Genomic DNA, 18,697 nt, shown 5'->3' on the forward strand with positions numbered 1-18,697 from the left:
AACGATTTACGGCCAATCGCGTCCAGATATCGATTTTGTCAACGACTCTGTTTTACGCGAGGACTGGATCACCTGTCTCGGTTGCATCCATCCGAGTTTAGACCTAGTAACCTTTATTATTTACAGCAGCGGACGTGTATAAATAGCAACGTTGCTTTCTTATGTATGGTTTATCATGCAGCGTACATACAAACTTGGACTTTTATGTTTGCCGCGCGTAAAATATAGTAGCGTTTAAAAAGTTATTATCCGACATGTGTCGGACATTGAGAAAGAGAAAGAGAGAGAGAGAGAGAGAGAGAGAGAGAGAGAGAGAGAGAGAGAATCGTGATTAACACACCGCGACGTATATTACATACACAAGTAAGAATTACCACGAAAGAGAAACGTTTCTAGAAGTGAGCGCGCGACCCGACTACCTTCCGCGATACCCTGTTTGCGGCGCAATCTTCTCGCGGGGCCGTCGTTACTCACGAAATTACTTTCCATTACGCGAAACTTGGTAACTCCCGGAAAAAGTAAAAGTAAGAGCTTCAACGGCGCGCGCGCGTGGCGCGAAGCAGCCGCTGGATTTTGCGAAGGACGGCTTCGGAAATGCCGACGACAACGCCGGTTCTAGTAGCGCAGTCAATATATAATGCGCGACGTGCTCTTGCATTTCAAATTACCGCAACGTACTACTAGCGACGGACGTACGGACGTCGCTTCTCGATGCTGCCGATCCTCCGCCAGCGACGGTGTGACACTATGAATTCAAGCAATCTCTCACTCTCTCTCTCTCTCCTTCCCCTTCTTCCTTCCTTTCTCCTTCTCTCTACTACTATATTGCGTTCGGGCGGTTATCATCCCGGTTTTAGGTGCCACACGTTATTCCAACCCAGTGTCGGATTTACGGCCCAAGGGCCCCTGAACGCAGTTTCTCTTCGGAGCCTTACGTTGATAAGATAGGTATATCACGAATACAATATTCGAGAAATTCTCCGTTATAATTTACACACATAATTATTTCGCTAATGCTGCATGTTTTAGCGTCTTCACATAACATATCGAAGAAATTGCTGTTTAAAATGAATGTATTACATATTTAAAATTATACATCTGATGCATACATTATCTCAAAGGAAACAAATTTTAAAAAATTATTCGTGATACACGTATAAGAAAATTTTAGATTTTCCAAAATTATGATACATACTGAGAGAAAAATGTTTGGTATTTGTAACTATAATCGTATAGAGAAATAATTATAGTTAAGACCCAATTGGGGCTATATTTTTTGGTTGTTCCAACACGAAGATAGTAGTAGTGACATGCATATAAGATTATTATCACTAAAATTATAGTACAATTGACTAAAAAATGGTTATCTTGACAATAATTTATAGTAATTATTTCTCTATACGATTATAGTTACAAATACCAAACATTTTTCTCTCAGTACAATATTTTAATGATGTAAGGTTTCCTTTTATCGTAAAATCTTCGTAATTAGTTTTTGCACTCACTCAAATGTCGCAAACTCAGGATTTTCCACTGCACATCTAGAACAAAAAGATATAGTTTTGCTGATTAGATCTGAAGTTTCGACATTACAAATGAATGCACTGTAGATAGAATGACTCAACCATTTGCGATCGTAATTCTAGGGTTTTTATTCCGACTATATCTTAGCTTTCGACTGCGAAGGGTTACAGACAAAATACAGAGAATCTAACATGAACTTACCTTCGAGCTGACCCTGCTCGGCCTGAACAGGATTCTCCGGTGCATCCGCATCCGCCAGAACTGAATCTCCGGAACCATGTCTGTCATGTGGCTGTAAGCGTTGCCAGATCTGGAATAAGAAATGTTTTCCCTAATTAGTATTAAATATAACAGCTATTTGGTATTATCTAGACCGATCAAAAATTTCTTTAAATGTATTTTTTTTTAATTTCAATATAAAGAAATGTCATCTTCTAAATGTAAATAAAAACACGGAAAAAACTACTATGGTTGCAATATCTATATATTCTATAATTAGAGAGAAAATTTATGTTATTTCAAATGAAATAGATATGACATTAAAAATTGCTGTTATTACATGCTGACATTATACAGTTCTCACAGTCATAGTTCTTATGATATATAATATTTAGTTAGTACATCCTCATATACATGATTAATCAAAGGAATAGTGCTATCTCTCTGTTGTTATCTGCAGAACAAATACTATAGTTGAGAGAACCATAAAGTTTAGTTGCACCACTGAGAGCATTGCTCAAACATACTATATAGTATATGGATAAGCATTCAAGAATGTTAATATATCATTTCAAAAATACTACAATCATCTTGAATGCATGCAAAAGATAATATTAATATTTTGTGTATGGCAACTACATTTAATTACAAGTAATAGTGTTTTCTCCATGAAATAGTCATTCTTTAAATGCCACGGCGTTCATGTTGCTTACAATTACTATAAGTCGGTGATTACGTCATGAGAATATATATCCACTATATTTTAGTCTGTTTTTATATTAACTTTGATTAATTTTGATCAATTTAACAAAAACTGAAAATAAAAGTTTATATCGTTCGACGAACTTCCCGACATCAAGAATCGTCACTATCTTACGTGTACTCGAGTACACGACATGTTGAATTATTATTTATTAATCTTTAATTATTTGATTCTCCGTATTGGAGATGTTTATTTGATTTCTGTTTCAATATGTATATCGCGCTTTTCGCTTTATTAACCTTCGTCTTTATTAACCTGTAGTGCGATACCGGAACTTCAACTGACACGAATAACTTTGTGTCCTGACTGGTTAGTTAGTGTAATTAACCACCAATCAATTAATTCGCACTGAGTTCCACGGATACCTTACCACCGATAGATCGAAGACGATACTTCTCCCACGACGTCAAAAGGGCGACGCGATAATTTTGACCTTGAGCCCGAATGTCGTGAATATGCGCAATTATAATGTGATATTATACGACGAATTTGTGTCGTCACGAATGCGTCAAAAACTCTCAACCGTAGATTCACAACGAAGCTGCATAAAAAACACGTAACTAGGAACAAATACGCGACTGGCTGAAAACTATCGTCGAAAAGTAACTATCAATCTATCGGTGGTAAAGCAACAGCGTATTTATCTCTCTGATGAACCGCATTTTTCTTTACCGATTCATAAATCTGACGATCGTCTGATTCTATTACTATCCGAGTGAATCGATGGTGATGACAAGTGTTGTAAGAGATGCCGACTTGACACGTCGCGACAAGTACAGGTTGTATATACAAAAACAAAATTACTAATGAGATCTTGACGAGACGTCTCGGTGATCGCACATCGTTATTTTCGACACTTTCGACATTTATTCTCGTACGAGACTCACTTCCTACAGACAAAAGATACGTAAAACGTGGAGCGATGTCGATCGATGTGTTCATGGCGGTTGTTCGGCGCGAAAAGGTCGAAAATGGCGCGCAATTGACCAAGAACGCGCGCGAAAACATTCTCTGTTTGATAAAGACGCCCTCTTGTATGTCTTTCTCTTTCTCTCTTGCTAACAGATCGACGCTACCTCCCGAGATTCGACGTAGCTAGAGTTCCTCAAGTTAAAGTTAGGATCGTGTGCTGATTGGACCGTAATCTATCCGCTATTAATAAGGAAGAAGTGGAAGGAGTGGGTGAGTGAGTGAGAGAGAGAGAGAGAGAAAAGCTCTAAACTGAAACGACGAAATGTAGTTTCCCTCTCGCTTGATCTGTTCTTTGTAACTGAACTGACTGCACTAGTTTACACCAGCTTTCTTTCTCTCCTTTTTACATCAAGTCATACAGCTATATATCTGTTTCTTTCCAACTTCCGAAAGTGTACACTTTGGCTACAAAGAACAGATCTATTCGCTTCTTTCCAATACAGGGCGGACAGTGTCATAATTCTAGCATATCCCCGGTGTCATTTTCTCTTTCATCGAATTTCTGATACTCCATCAATAAGTCTGACGATTGTATGATTCGATTACTATTCGAGTGAGTCAAATACTGACAGACGCCGACTCGAAACGTCGTGACAGGCATCGGTTATACACAGAATAATCAGGATATTACTTACTAATGATGTCCTGACGACACGTTCCGACGATCGCACATCACTATATACAGCACTTGCGACGCTTATCCCCGCATGATACTCGCTGCCGACAGGCAAAAAACAGTTAAAATGCGGAGCAATATTAAACGATGCAGGATCGTGTTATCCAACACGAAAAGATCGATATCGAAGATAGCAGTGCAATTGACGGCGTGCACTCATGCAATAGCGCACTCTGTACGCATAGCGTGAAAACACTTGCTGGGCGGCAGACGTGATAACCAATCAACATTCCGCAATGAGTCTAGATTGTTTGCTACCGCGGTGCGGTACGTTCACTAAATCGATAGTACGAAAAATTTCAAACAATTATATTCGTTTTTAACTAAGCGTTTTTCGATTTAACTGCGTTACTGTCGATTAATTCAGAAAACGAAAACATACTTTCTGGTTCAATTAATAATAATGACAAACACGTATAGAACCGTGTGGCCAAAAATGTTTAGTAACTATCGATCTAGCGAATTCCCGGCAACCACAGTAGCGAATGATTCTAGCTTTTATGGAGATGCGGCACGCTGATTGGCTAGCCGCATTTCTTCATCTATATACAGAGCGCGTCGTTGTAGAAATAGGACAATGTTTTCACGCGCGTTTTCGCCGTACGTCATCAAGTACGCGGGCAACTTCGGTCTTTTTGCGTCAGCAACCGCCACTTGGACACATCGATCGACATCACTCCGTATTTCGCGTATCTTTTGTTCGTCGAAAGTGTATCTCGAGCGAAAATCAGTATCGCGAGTGTCGGAAAGAGCGATGTGCGATCGTCAGGACATTATTGATAAGTAATCTCTTTCTTTCTGTATATACTCAACCAGTGCTTTTCGTGACGTGTTTGAGTTGACGTCTCTTACACCTGTTAATACTATCAATCCACTCGAGTAGTCATAGAATCGGACGACTCTCGGATTTATTACTCAGGAATTAGAAACGCGATATAATCAGAGCGAAAGGAAAAACGATACCAGAGATTCGCAATATAGAATCTCGGGAGGCAGCGTCGGTTAGCAAAGAGTGTGCACTCTATCCGCGAATGCTTTGTCATCGTTAGATATCGATAGTTGTTACAAATTGTGGATCAATCGTTTCGAACTACGTGTTGTAGCTGATAAAGCCACAAAGTGCGTTCTCGCTTTTTGAACCAAACAACAACGATGAGAAACGCGTAATTAGAGATAAATGTAGCTGGCCAAAAATGTTCAGTTACTATTGATCTAGCGAACGTACGGCAGCCGCGATAGTGAACAATTTAGCTCTTATGGGAATGCGACACGCTGATTGGCTATCCGCCGCGCGACAAGCGTTTCCGCGTTGTGTACAGAGCGCGTAGTTGTGGGAGCAGGACAATATTTTCGCGCGCGTTTTCAGCGTACGTGATCGAGTGTGCGGCCATCTTCGACCTTTTTGCATCGAGCAACCGCCACCGACACATCGATCAACATCGCTCCGCGCATTTTACGTGTCTTTTGCCCGTCGAAAGCGAGTCTCGTGCGAAAATAAGTGCCGCGAATGTCGAAAATAGCAATGTATGATCGTCAGGACATATCGTAAGTACTTTGTTCAGCAGTAATGTTTTTGTTTCCGTGTATAAACCGATACTTGTCGCGACGTGACGAATCGACGTCTCTTACACTTGTTAGTACTAATGAGTCATTCAAGCAATCATAAGTCTATAATAATAGTCATTACTTGAAACTTCCATGTAAAATATTTACATTGAGATATTTGAGATACATGAGATACTTACATCAATTTAGAATTAGAATGAAGTTTTTTATTTGAATCACATAGTATATACGATATTACATTTGCAATCGCGACTCAACTGAAAGGTTTACATCTAATTCTAAATTCATATTTAAATATTTCACCTGAGACAAGTTTCAAGTAAGAACTATTACTACTGCTCATAAAATCGAGCAATTTGAATTTTTTACTTGAATCACAATACATGCGACATTATATTTACAATCGCGATTTAACTGAAAGATTTACATCTAACACTAAATTCATATATAAATATTTCATCTGACACAAGTTTCAAATAACGACTATTACTACTGCTCATAAAATCGAACGATTCTCGGATTTATTAGCGGAAAATTAGAAATGCGATGATCAAAGAAAAAGAAAAAACGACGTTGGAAATATTCGCAATGTAACATCTCGGAGTACTACTGTAGCGTCTGTTAACAAGATGTGTACACTCAGTCCGCGATTGCTTCATGATTTATAATTACAGTTTTCGATCTACAATTTTTTATCGGTCATATTTTTAGTTACGCGCTTCTCATCACTGTTAATTAATCCAGAATGCGGAAACGCGTTTCCTGGGTTAATTAACAGCGAGGGGAAACGCGTAGCTACACACTAATGTGGCTGGTCGAAAATTTGTAGTAACTATAGATCTATTGTACGGTAAGGCATCCGCAGAACTGAAGGTACATCACAGTGGTCGAACTTAGAATAGAATGGGCGTCGTGTCCCTAGAGACATAAATAATTATCCAATAGATGCAGTAGCGCTAACAGTAAACGCAGGCATGCACTGCCGGATTCACACGTTGTATAATAGATAGCACCACGAGCTGAAATGTTAATCTCCCGTGCAATAAAGCGGTTTATCATACTATGTAAAATAGCAACTATTGTTGAATTCATCAAATCATAATATATCGATAGATTGAATTACTAATGGGTTACAAAAGATCTCGATAAGTCGGCTGTTATTTTTTCTGACTCACATTTGCATAATTCGCACGCGATACAAGACTAAATCTCAGAAAACCACAAAGTTGGAACAAAGAAGTAACAAGAAACAACAAGAAAACAGAAACTCTGGGGGAATCGCAAAGCTACTTCGGCGTTGATTTACGTCAGATCTTTTCTTCTACTTATATCAATCGTCTCTATGTTATATAAAATTCTTTATAAACTTTCTACTGCATCTCTCCTCTGCCCCTTTGCCCCCCATCTGTAATTAGACAGTGCATTAGACAAAGCGAAAGACAAAGTCCGTTAACAAAAGAGCGTCTCGGCTTCAAGAAGGAAAATGTTTACAAAGCCACGTACGTGAAATCGTACGGATTGGCGTCTGACAAATGGAAGAATTTCAACTTCAAAGAGAGAGTATTAAGTTTGTGATTCTCTTGGCGCTACCGCGCCGACACAAAGCGAGCCAAGAGGATAATAGCGAGATAGAAAGACGCTTCTCGCGACGTCGTTAGCCGTTCGACGTGTGGCCGCAGTAATTAAATATTAAAAAAAAAAGAAAAAGAGATAGGATAAGCAAAAAATAACTTAGAAGAAGCTAAAAAGAGATATAATGTGTGTGCACTCGTTAGATTCGGCTAACGTTAACTATCCGTCGCCTCTTCGGGTTCTTAATTCGCGTTTCAAAGGGTCCGGCATTTTTCCGAGCGATGGTTCCGGCAGACTGCGGCGATAATCCAGCGGAACGTTCGACGAAGATGAATTCCGTACAAAAAGATTTTCGCGTCTACCGTCTCGCGCTTTGATCGGCGTACCGTCAAAGCGACGTTTCACTGTCTCATTTCGATTCTGTTTTACTTCGCCCGCATATTGATATTCTTTGGTTTTTTTCAGGCTTTCTACATTTCTTCTCGATCCTCCTCCAGTGCCTCATCTCCGTGTCGCTCCCCTTCCTTCCGCTCCTTCTCACCGCTGTCTGTCGCAGGCGCCGGGACCGATTCTCAGTCTAGCGTGGAATATACTGAGGGATGAAAGAAAGGATCCAGTCATTAACCGCGCCGACGAAGGGAGAACGCGCACAGACGCGAGAAGGTATGAACGCATTCTTCCTTACTCTCTTTCCGTGAGAATCCTAGTAAGAAACGAATGGCGCACGAGTGCGCATTCGTTCTAAGGGAGAATTCACACCTTGCCAGAGAAGCAGAAAACAGAAAGGCAAAAGAGTCAATCAGAACTCGTGCTGGCAGGAAAACAGAAACTGTCGACTATTACTGACCACCAGTGTTATTTCTGATTGGTTTCTGCCTTTCTGATTTTCTGCTAAGATGTAAATTTTCCCTTAGACAACGTTCATTCCTTGGCAGAAAAGCAGAAGAGCCAATTAGAAGTCGCGTTGGTAAAAAAACAAAATCTGTCGACTACCAACTGGCCAGTGCGAGTTCCAATTGGCTTTTCTGTCTTTTTGCCAAGGTGTGAATTCTCCCTAACGATATCCGCGGTGGGACATATTTGTCGTGGCTTATCGGGCCGCTTATGGCCGACTACGGGAGCTGTATACGTTCGCGAACGATTATTGTGACAATTTCATTTCACCCATACGCACGGTTACACTGCTCGACCTGCCCTGCTTCTCGGCTCGACGCGACCGGCCAACGACACCCCGCATTGGTCGAAATGCGAAAACTGCTCCACACGCCAGACATCGTCATCCGGCTACTACACTCAGTAAATTTCCCTCCGGGACATGTTTCCTATGTGTATCGAAATCCCGTTTAATCGAAATTTCGAATGTACATTTAATCCATTCTCCCAGCTGCCTATATCTATCCCTCCTCTCCTCCACTCTTTACGCAACAATCGACTGTGTCACGTGCACATGCTCCTGCAACATAAAAAAAAAAGAGTACGTTCCTCTGTAGTTCGTATAGACTTGAAGCCTGCGACGGACGGATTGAAAAGTCGAAGCACTCGAGGCTAAATTGTCGGTAGCGTTTTTCTATTGGGACGATGCGATTTTTAAAATGACTTTTTTCATCCGGCTTGCGAGTTTTTTGACAGGAAGCTTAAACAATACACATGAAAAGTTATTAATTTTTTTCCAAACGGTAAAGTTTGCCGCGGAAACGACGGTGAAAAGGACCCGGTGTCTCGGCGAATTATCGAATACGAAATCGTAAAGCCAGCGAAGCGTTGCCAGGTGCGAATGAAATGTTTACTAAATTCGTGCCGCTCGACACACGTGAGCAAGAACACTTTCGAGATTATGCTCTTTATTTAGGCGTCGCGATCAACCCGTTACGATAATTACCGAACGGAAAACAACAAGGAACCGATTAATTTATGAACTTTTAAGCAGACCATACAAGTCACGCGTAAGCGCCGTTGACAATAACGGCGAACGAGATCGCTCCGTTTAAGCGCGAGCGCGAGTCGTCTCTCTTCGCTTATTGAAATCATCGAGCTATCAGTCCAGCCGACGGATGAATACATTTCAAATCGAGGACTGCAATAACACGCAGATTGTTGTGAGAATAAATTCCAGGCTGAATTCTCTCGCGCCGCGCCGCGATCAGTGGTTTTTCCCGGCTCGGCACGACGCGACGCGACGCTCACAGCGTGAATTCGAGCAAAAGCAAACGAGCGACCGTCAGTGCCGGCCAATTGTCTCGCACCGATCAATTCAAGCCGGTCGATTATATTTTCCAAAAATGCAAACGACTCTATAACGCCCTCCCGCCGATCTCTTCCCTTCCTACCACCCTTCCGCTCGCTTCTGCTTTTTTTTTTCTTTTAGGCAAGAATTTTTCAATATTCGCTACACTTCCCTCGGGATGTTCCGCGTATCGATATTCCATTTCGTCGGGAATTGAGCGACCGACGTACGGCGTGGTGACAGAGAGAGAGAATGAGAGAGAAAGAGAGATAAGGGGGAGGAGGGGGAGACAGAAAGGGAGGGAGTGAAAAAGGAAGGCCGACCCGCGGGTGTGAGACCGGAGAAAAAAGGCGAACGCTCGCCACGCCATCCGGCTGAAAGATGTGACGAGACCGTCGTTTACCTTTATCGTCGCCCTTACTTTCGTCATCGTCATTATATCGACTATCGTCAGCCCGCTACCGTGCTTGCAGCCCCTGTGTCGGTGCAGCGGCGTGTACCTGGGTGCTCCATTTGCCGCGAGAGTTTATCGGATCGAAACGCGTCGCGCCGATCGGGCCCGCGGCGAGAAATGCATAAACCGCGATGCGTTTACGTAAGAGTTGCGCCGCATATGACTTGTTTCGATCATGCATCGTTACACGATCGCTACACTATTTCTTTTCCCTTTCTCTCTTCCTTTTATTCACTAAATAAATATTTCTTATTTCGAATTTTTCACATCGATCGTTATAGCTTCGAGAGTTAATCTCGTCGAATGCATAAGTTACTATGCTCTCTTTTCATTCGCACGTTTGTTTCCACTGTAAAATAGATACGACATGAGATTACTCGAGTCAAAATTTTAAAATTCCGCATTAACCGAAAATTCCGTCAAACTTGAAGGACTAATTGAGAAAATAAGGACAAAGATATCAGTTTTACCTAACGATATTATAATGAGAAAAAATGCCTAAAAATAAAAAAAAATATTTATTTGGCGAGTACTAATAAGATATTTGCTTAAACCTAAATTTTTTGTTTAAATTAAATAAATAATTGCTTTCGTGAAAAACAGCGATAATTAGGAACATGTATATTTTCTTATTTGAAAAGAATATTTTCTCAATGTAAAAGTATCTATATTAGTACAAAGTAAATATATCATTAGTACCCATTGAATAAATACTTTTTGTTTTTTAGACTTTTTTTTTCAGTGTGTACGTACCAGTAAATATGTAAATTTTAATTCGATTCAACAAGTCTAAACAAAAAAAACATAAATTCATAATGGAATTTGCGCGTTTCAAGAAACATCATTACACTGAGAGAAAAAAATGTGTAATAAGAAATATTTATTTGGTGAATACTATGTAATAATATATTTATTGGCTAATATAAAATATTTTTCAAATAAAAATATATACATATTTTAAATAAAAGGGAAAATTTATATTTCAATAAATTTGTTATTACTACCCATCGAATAAATATTTTTTATTTTCTAGGTATTTTTTCTCACTGTAGACGCACAAATTAGCACTCGCGAGATTGATGCTGAGTTATAAGCTGAATATTCATAGTTGGAAATTATTTACGATCTTTTATCGAGAGCACAATTAAATACATATTTGTATTCATTGACTATTATACGGCTATTTGGATCAATGTTTCTTGCCGTATAAAATAAGTACAGGCGCAGGTCAATCAGTGATTTACAAAGCTATAATTATTTATCAGGTAATATAGACTAATAATATTGGCCCAGCTTTCGACTCGTGTGCATCTCCTCGTTCTCAGTAAAATAATCAAACATGTGGCAAAATCGGAAATATTGCGTATAATAAATGATTTCATATAGCTGTAAATATACAATTATTAGCATCCTACGTCGATCGTTCCCAATTCGGCTTCCCAATTCAACGTCCTTCTTCTGGCGTGCTTCTGGCACTGACACTCCGGAACGAAGAAAAGCGTGTTAATTAACGCGATGCCTCCCCGACGACAGCCCGATAAAATATTTCATGTTACCGACGAAATATTTTAGTCGCTCGGGGATTGTAATTAACGCGACGATAAACATACTTTGGCGTCGTATGTTTGTTCTTTGTCGGCTCGACACAAGGAACTAAGGCACCAAAACAATAGAAAGAGCAAAGTTGCCCCCCACCACTCCGCCTATCGTAATCGCCGCAGAGTACTAGACGAGCGAGAGAGCGAGAGAGAGAGAGAGAGAGAGAGAGAGAGAGAGAAAGAGAGAGAGATAAAAACAGTCAATCCAATCAAAACATTCCGGACATTCGAAGTAGTCTGTGTCTCCGTGCGTTATATTACTACTTTGCGTTGCGTTCGAGTCGGTGAGCGATTTGTATACAACAGAATAAACATGTGTACGTTGGTACGTTAGTTATTACTCCTGTCGAGTGTGAGGAGCATTTTGTAGATTCTTGAAATATTCGGTCGAAATTTTGTCGACATCATGCTAATTAACATGCCCTTCTTCGATCGGATCGTGTCGTTGGTAGTGTTAATGCCACGAGCAAGACAAATGTCCCAATGACTGAATTAATAAAACTAAGAAGACATAATATAATCAGTTTTACATTTTTATTAATAATCAATGGCAATAGTATTAACAAAAGTAACGTTCATATAATAAAATTCCGGATTGTTAACGATCGAAAAATAATAGGAAATAATAATGATCAATAAACATCAATTATAACTTTAATAAGATATGTTGGACAATGACTTAGTTCAGTGATCAATGACAGTATCAGTGATTGACTTAAAAAACGAATCATGTTCCAATTACTGAGTAATACAGACTCAGTGACTGCTCAATAAATAATATTGCAAACTGGCATAAAAATATATCACATTTAACAAAATTTCAAAGGTTCTTTTTTAGATATATCAAATACAGATATATTATTAATGTTTCAATCATTAAGATGTTGTTCAATTACTGGGATATTTACCTCAAATTTACTCAAAGCAGCCAGAAAAAGAACGTTGAGTTAGGAAGCCAGGATGCTCAATGCAGGATGCTGAGAAGCGAGCAGTGGTTCATTGTATATTTACAGATGCGTGAAATCATTTATCATACAGAATACTGGAAGAACCTAATGCGACCATAAATAGATATATTATGTGTACTCATTCAGATATAGTAAAGAACGCTTTAACGAGACTTTTAAAATAAGTAAGGATTTAATTAATTAGTAAAACTCACGGGAAGAAACAAACATCTCGGAAAAGACAAACGTCTCGATGAACACAGTCTTGCGAGCCAATCGTTTTAGATATATGATACTTTTTGTAAAGCCATCTTATATCAAACGTCAAAGTACCAGCAGTAGCACGACGCATACCTTGGAGTGTGCCAAGAACCTATTTTGCGTTTCATTGTTCGCTACTCAAGCGATTGTGAATTCGTTTCTTATCATCTTTTTGGCAGTAATTATTTTGAACATATCTTTTACCTGTGGACATGTGATAAAAAACGGCTGAAAGATGCGACGCGGTAGAGGTTAACTTAGGCAATTGCTATATAGGTTAGGCTAGGTTAACTCTCCGGCTGAATAATTCACTGTCTCATACGGACTATCACGACGTTCGACTATCACGTAATTGTTCTCCGAATCGACGATAAAAAAGCGGCAATAAACACGTTTATGCATCAAGAAGAACACCGTTTGCCTCACGTCTCTATGTCGCGAAAAACGGCTTTCTGAGCTTCTTCGACGTGTTCGGTACCAGCGAACGCTACCAATCACCGCTAGGTGGCATTATATGTCGAGGCCGCGGCCATTATGCAGCTGACGCTGCGTGGGGAAAAGGAATGCATCGTAACGGTACCCATCCACCTCCCACACAGCACGTGCTACTCCCAGATAGTGCAACGTCGAATCGATCGAGTACGCGGCTCGATACAATCGTCAATAATTGAACTTCTAAAAATCGTAGCAGCATGAAACAACAACCGTTGGAAAGCTAAGATTTGCGCGCTTTCGATGAACTAGAGCGTGTTTTCTCGAAAAATAAGGATCGATTGGTAAAATGGGGTTCTCGCGACAGGAAATACCGACCATCTTGAAATTTGCGCGAAAATTAATCTATGACGGGAACAGAGAAACTTCGTTTAAATGGGTAATGTTGCAAAGCGCAAAATTTAGTTTTCCATGGATTTGAGGGGATGCCAGACATGAAAACTTTACCGACGTAACATTGACCTTTTTTGCAAAGTTTACGTCTTCTTGCTTGCACAGAATTACAAACGCTTTTACACAACAAAAGTGCATGCAAAAATTAATTGAAGCATTGCTTAATATGTAACGAAAACGAAAAAAATATGTTTAAATTTAAATTTTGAGCTGTCAGTTAGTACAATATTTATTTAATACAAACATTCTGCAAGTTGTATATATCAAAACTGTGGATGATCTCATCAGGAAAATTTCATAGATTACTACTACACTTTCAGAATTTAGTTTCGATGCCAAAAAAGATACGAAAAGTTTGCAGAAAAATTTATGATTACATGTAGTTAGGTTTTCCGATAACTATGATAAAGTAAAGGAAAAAAATTAATTCACGGATATTTTTAGAGATGGTATCGTACTTTTATGATAATATTTGATCGGCATTGAGAAACTTGATTGCGACGTTTCTCTATCTAACAAGTAAAAACGTAAATAAAACTCGGTAATTACCCGTCGCGGTAAAACCCACAACACCTGCTCGCGTGAGGACTACGCATCTTAATTTTTCTTAATTGTCGCGAAGTCGAAACGCGGTATTAAAAATTGGCCCGAAATAATCTAGAAAATAACGCGGCAACCTAGACTTTGTTGAGTCTAGAATTTTTGTTAGAGCCGTTACCCAGGTTACCCGTTATTGTTATCATCGATTATTCGATCTTTATTATTTCTTTATTGTCCACTCGCGGATATTATCACACGATTGTCGAGCAGATATTATTATCACTACCATTCAATATTCGAGTGTTATTACTTCTTTATTCGGTTATTATTTAATTTATTCGGTTATTATTTAATTATTGCTATTACGTATAGGAAAGCAACTCAGGCGTGCCGTTACGACAATTTCTTTACCTCGTCTTTCATCAGTTATTATCGTCTCGGCAACGGCGTAATAGCAATAATTAAATAATAACCGAATAAATTAAGTAAGATTTGAACAAAGATGGAATAATATACTTGAATATTCAATGGTAGTGATAATAATATCTGCTCGACAATCGTGTGATAATATCCGTGAGTAGATAATAATGAAATAATGATCGAATAATCGGTAATAACAATATCTGGATAACGGCTCTAACAAAAACTCTAGGATCAACAAAGGCTAGGTAAACCGACCGTCGTAACGGCCGCCTAGGCTGTTGACTGAGCGGCGCTGGAGGAAGGGGGGGGAGGGGGGGCACGCGGCCAGGCGCGTATCACGCCATAACGCTATCAGCCGCCGAGGCGAGCGCGTCGCGGCAGCTGTCGCGTTATTTTCTAAATTATTTTGCACCGATTTTTAATACCACATTTTGACTTTGCCACAAATAAGGCAATAATTAACACGATTTGAAACGCGTACTTATCACGCGAGCAGGTGTTGTGGACTTTACCGTAGCGGGTAATTATCGCGTTTCATTTACTTTTTTATTTGTTAGATAGAGAAACGTTGCAATCGAGTTCCTCAATGCCGATCAAATATTATCATCATCCATTTATTATTCGAGTATTATTATTTCTTTATACGGTTGTTATTTAACTATTTTTATTACGTACAGAGAAGCAACTCGCGTGCCGTTACGATGATTTCCTTACCTTGTCTTGTTGTCGTAATTAATAATGTAATTAATTGATACTACTGGACATTATTATATGGTATGTCGATCAGACATTATTATCATCGTCTATTAATTAATCGGGAATTATTACTTCTTTATTCGACTATCGTTTAATTGTTTTTTATTACGCATTGGGAAGGAACTCGAACGTGCCGTTACGACAATTTCTTTTCACCGTCTTACTGTCGCGTATAACTATTTGATACTAATTTATTAAATTATTAATTGATACTAAATTAAATTAAATTTCTGTCATAGAGATCTAATAGAAAAGACGCAATCACGCGGCTGTAGGGGATGCGATGCCTGAGGGATGCCGCGCCGGAGGATCCGGCTCGGGCCTAGCAGAGTTGGCGCAAAGGTGAGTTTCACTGATTTTAATTCGTAAATTAGTCATCTAATAAAACTGGAAATTCTTTTGTTTGGAATCAAGTTCCTTAATGCCACCATTGTGTGTAATACTAAATTAAATGTACTTTTTGTTGCAGAGACGAAGCAGACGACCAGCTAACTTTTAGGAGCTGCTGCGCCGGAGGATCCGGCTCGGGCCAAGCGGGGTTAGCTCGAAGGTTAGCTTCCCTAATTAGTATTTCTAATTATAAATCCAATAATATTGATAATTCTCTTGCTCAAAATTGAGATAATTTGAATTGAGTCAAAGATCGCGTTAAATCGTAATTACACGTGGGGAGAATTTTTTTCTTTTGAGTAACATCATCACTTGAAAAATAGTGATTTGTTCTAATTAAGAGATTTATTTGAAACGTTGAGAAAAAGGAAAGTGTGGAATATTCTAAGTGTGAATGCATTCCAGAAAATTCTCCCAGCGTGAAAAATATCGCGCGCTTATTTTTTCTTTAATATTACAAATTTTTTTACTCAAACCAATATCAATGCACGAACCTAATCGACGAAACATTTCTCTGTTCCAGAAACGAAAGCAGAACGTGGCTGCTCTGATCGGCGGATCGGTAAGTCAAACAAGAAAATAATTGATAATAGAAAGACAAAAAGTCTTTCAATGTAATGCATGTAATACATGAATCAATGCGATTTACTTTGTTGTAGTGTAGTCTGTGTATGTGCCGTCCAATAAAGCACACTTTTCGAAACAAAAGATCGCTTTTACAAATAATAATATTAGTGATAGTGCATTTTTCTAAATTTGGCAAATTTTTAAATTTTTTCCCAATGTATATATATTTATTAATTGTTTGACTAACTTAGATTATTGATTGGTTAATGATATTGAAGAAAATTTTGATTAATTAAACGCTAACATTGTCTGGCAGATGCCATTGAAGTATCGAATATACGCTCTAAATTCAAAATTTTGTAAAAGTATTCAGTTTTATTGAATGCGATCTTCCAAGTGTCTCGATCAGTGCGCCAACGCGCAAAGATTGCGCTACAGAAAATACGCAATCACACCACCCGATAGATCTTCCGCCGGTCATTAATTTTTTCAGTTTTCTCTTTCGCGTGAGCTTGCGTCGCGATTGTATTTCGTAAAGTATATGGTCGTTATTAAATAAAATTCGATATCGTGCGGCGTCTGCACGAAACGAGCTAATGTGATTACTTAAACTGCTCGCGAAATTAATTTCACGATCGTCGAAAAATTTTCAGGTTTTAATTTTTCACTTAGAGTTTTCTAACGCGAGACACAATAGAGACAATGCTAGCGAGCGTTGATCTCTCGCGAAAAATGCGATATACACAAGTCAGACATGTAAGCAGTTGTTTGTTTACTTACGCGGCGCGCAACAAGTTCCATCGAACGAAGACAAACATCTCACGCAGTAACATTTTTTTCGTGAATTTTGAGCAGAATTTCTATCGTCACAATTTTCATAGTTTTTGATTCACGCTCGTATTCGCGATTATTAATTTGATAGGTTTGAGAATTTCCGGAAGAAAATCGCAAGCGAACTTCGCAGAAATATTGCGAAGTTATTATCCGCAAAAGTATTGTGGAGCTGTTATCTGCAAAAATATTGCGGAATTGTCTTCGTAAAAATATTGCGGAGCTGTTATCCGCAAATACATTGCGGAGCTGTACTGCAGTCTACTACGCTGCACCATCGAAACGTTATATTAGGAATATTCCGTGTCCTACATGAAAATCTCGTACAGATTACTTTGCCCACGCACCGAAAAATTTTGTGAGATCGGCCCTCGATTCGCGTCGTGCGTGTTCCCTTCGCTCGCGGATTCCGTTTTCTTTGTAAGCGATTTGCGTCGCGCGTGTATCAAAGCGATGCACTACAACTCGATCAGATCGTTGCTAAATTCGTCGCACCTACTCGTCGTTTATCCGAAAGGCCGACATTTCTTCGAAGACGTAGTTCGCGATATTTCATACGCAATTCGCAACTCGAAGTGTATCGCCCAAGAGAGACGGGATTTTTCGTGAAACCTTCGTTAGATTACCGCGGTCGGGAGTGAATTACAGGCGGCGTGGGACGTAAATACCATTGCAGTACCAGATGCAGTGACAAGATGTCTGGTGGACCCTGGACACCGTGGGACAACGTGCAATGGTGAGCGCTTAATTTAGACGCTCATACAGTAGACAAAAAGCGTCACTTTACGTAGATTGCATGCACGTAGACGTAAATCGCATTGGGTCCGACGGGAAGTAAATTAAATTGAAATTTGCAATTTGCCGACATTACGTAAGAATGATCCAACCAAAGAATTTAGCACTCAGATTTTCGCAATAGTTCAATGAGAATCCGTAGCACACCCAGTACCTTGAAAATATTTTTTCAACATCCCAAAATCACCCCCAAAATAACGTTAGATTTGTCATAGTAGCACATACGGATTCTCGCGTATTCACAGATGTACTTATTCTGCCCATAGGCCGAAAGTAGGCTATGTTATGGTAGGTTATAAGTTATTTCGCGTTAGCGTAGAGAGCACTATTTCGGATAGTTTTTTAGGGTTTTTTAAAGAAACATTCGCCTTTGAAAAGGTCTATTTTCGAAAATTACATCAGATAGGCTTATTTCGTTCTGTATCGTTTCCGGGATGACAACGGGTGTTTGTGTGACTCTGTAGCACACCCAGTACCTTGAAAATATTTTTTCAACATCCCAGAATCACCCCCATAACGTTAGATTTGTCATAGTAGCACATACGGATTCTCGCGTATTCACAGATGTACTTATTCTGCCCATAGGCCGAAAGTAGGCTATGTTATGGTAGGTTATAAGTTATTTCGCGTTAGCGTAGAGATCACTATTTCGGATAGTTTTTTAGGGTTTTTTAAAGAAACACTTGCCTTTGAAAATGTCTATTTTCGAAAATTACATCAGATAGGCTTATTTC

The 18,697-nt window shown here is 39.3% G+C and overlaps 1 long non-coding RNA gene across 2 annotated transcripts; it reads right to left on the reverse strand.

The window, feature by feature from the left end:
* Positions 1–6,028: 6,028 nt before the first annotated feature.
* On the reverse strand, positions 6,029–11,603 carry LOC116850221. Of its 2 annotated transcripts, none has more exons than XR_004379286.1 (3): positions 11,386–11,603; positions 8,467–8,745; positions 6,029–7,884 (listed from the first exon to the last, which is right to left on the reverse strand). It is a non-coding gene; the product is annotated as an uncharacterized LOC116850221 (long non-coding RNA). The 2 variants fall into 2 exon arrangements; XR_004379285.1 differs by having other exon boundaries at positions 11,369–11,603.
* Positions 11,604–18,697: the final 7,094 nt, after the last annotated feature.

Source organism: Odontomachus brunneus, unplaced genomic scaffold, assembly GCF_010583005.1.
Source record: "Odontomachus brunneus isolate Ranch 3 - 2012 unplaced genomic scaffold, Obru_v1 Obru_scaffold_137, whole genome shotgun sequence".
Classification (NCBI taxonomy): domain Eukaryota; kingdom Metazoa; phylum Arthropoda; class Insecta; order Hymenoptera; family Formicidae; genus Odontomachus; species Odontomachus brunneus.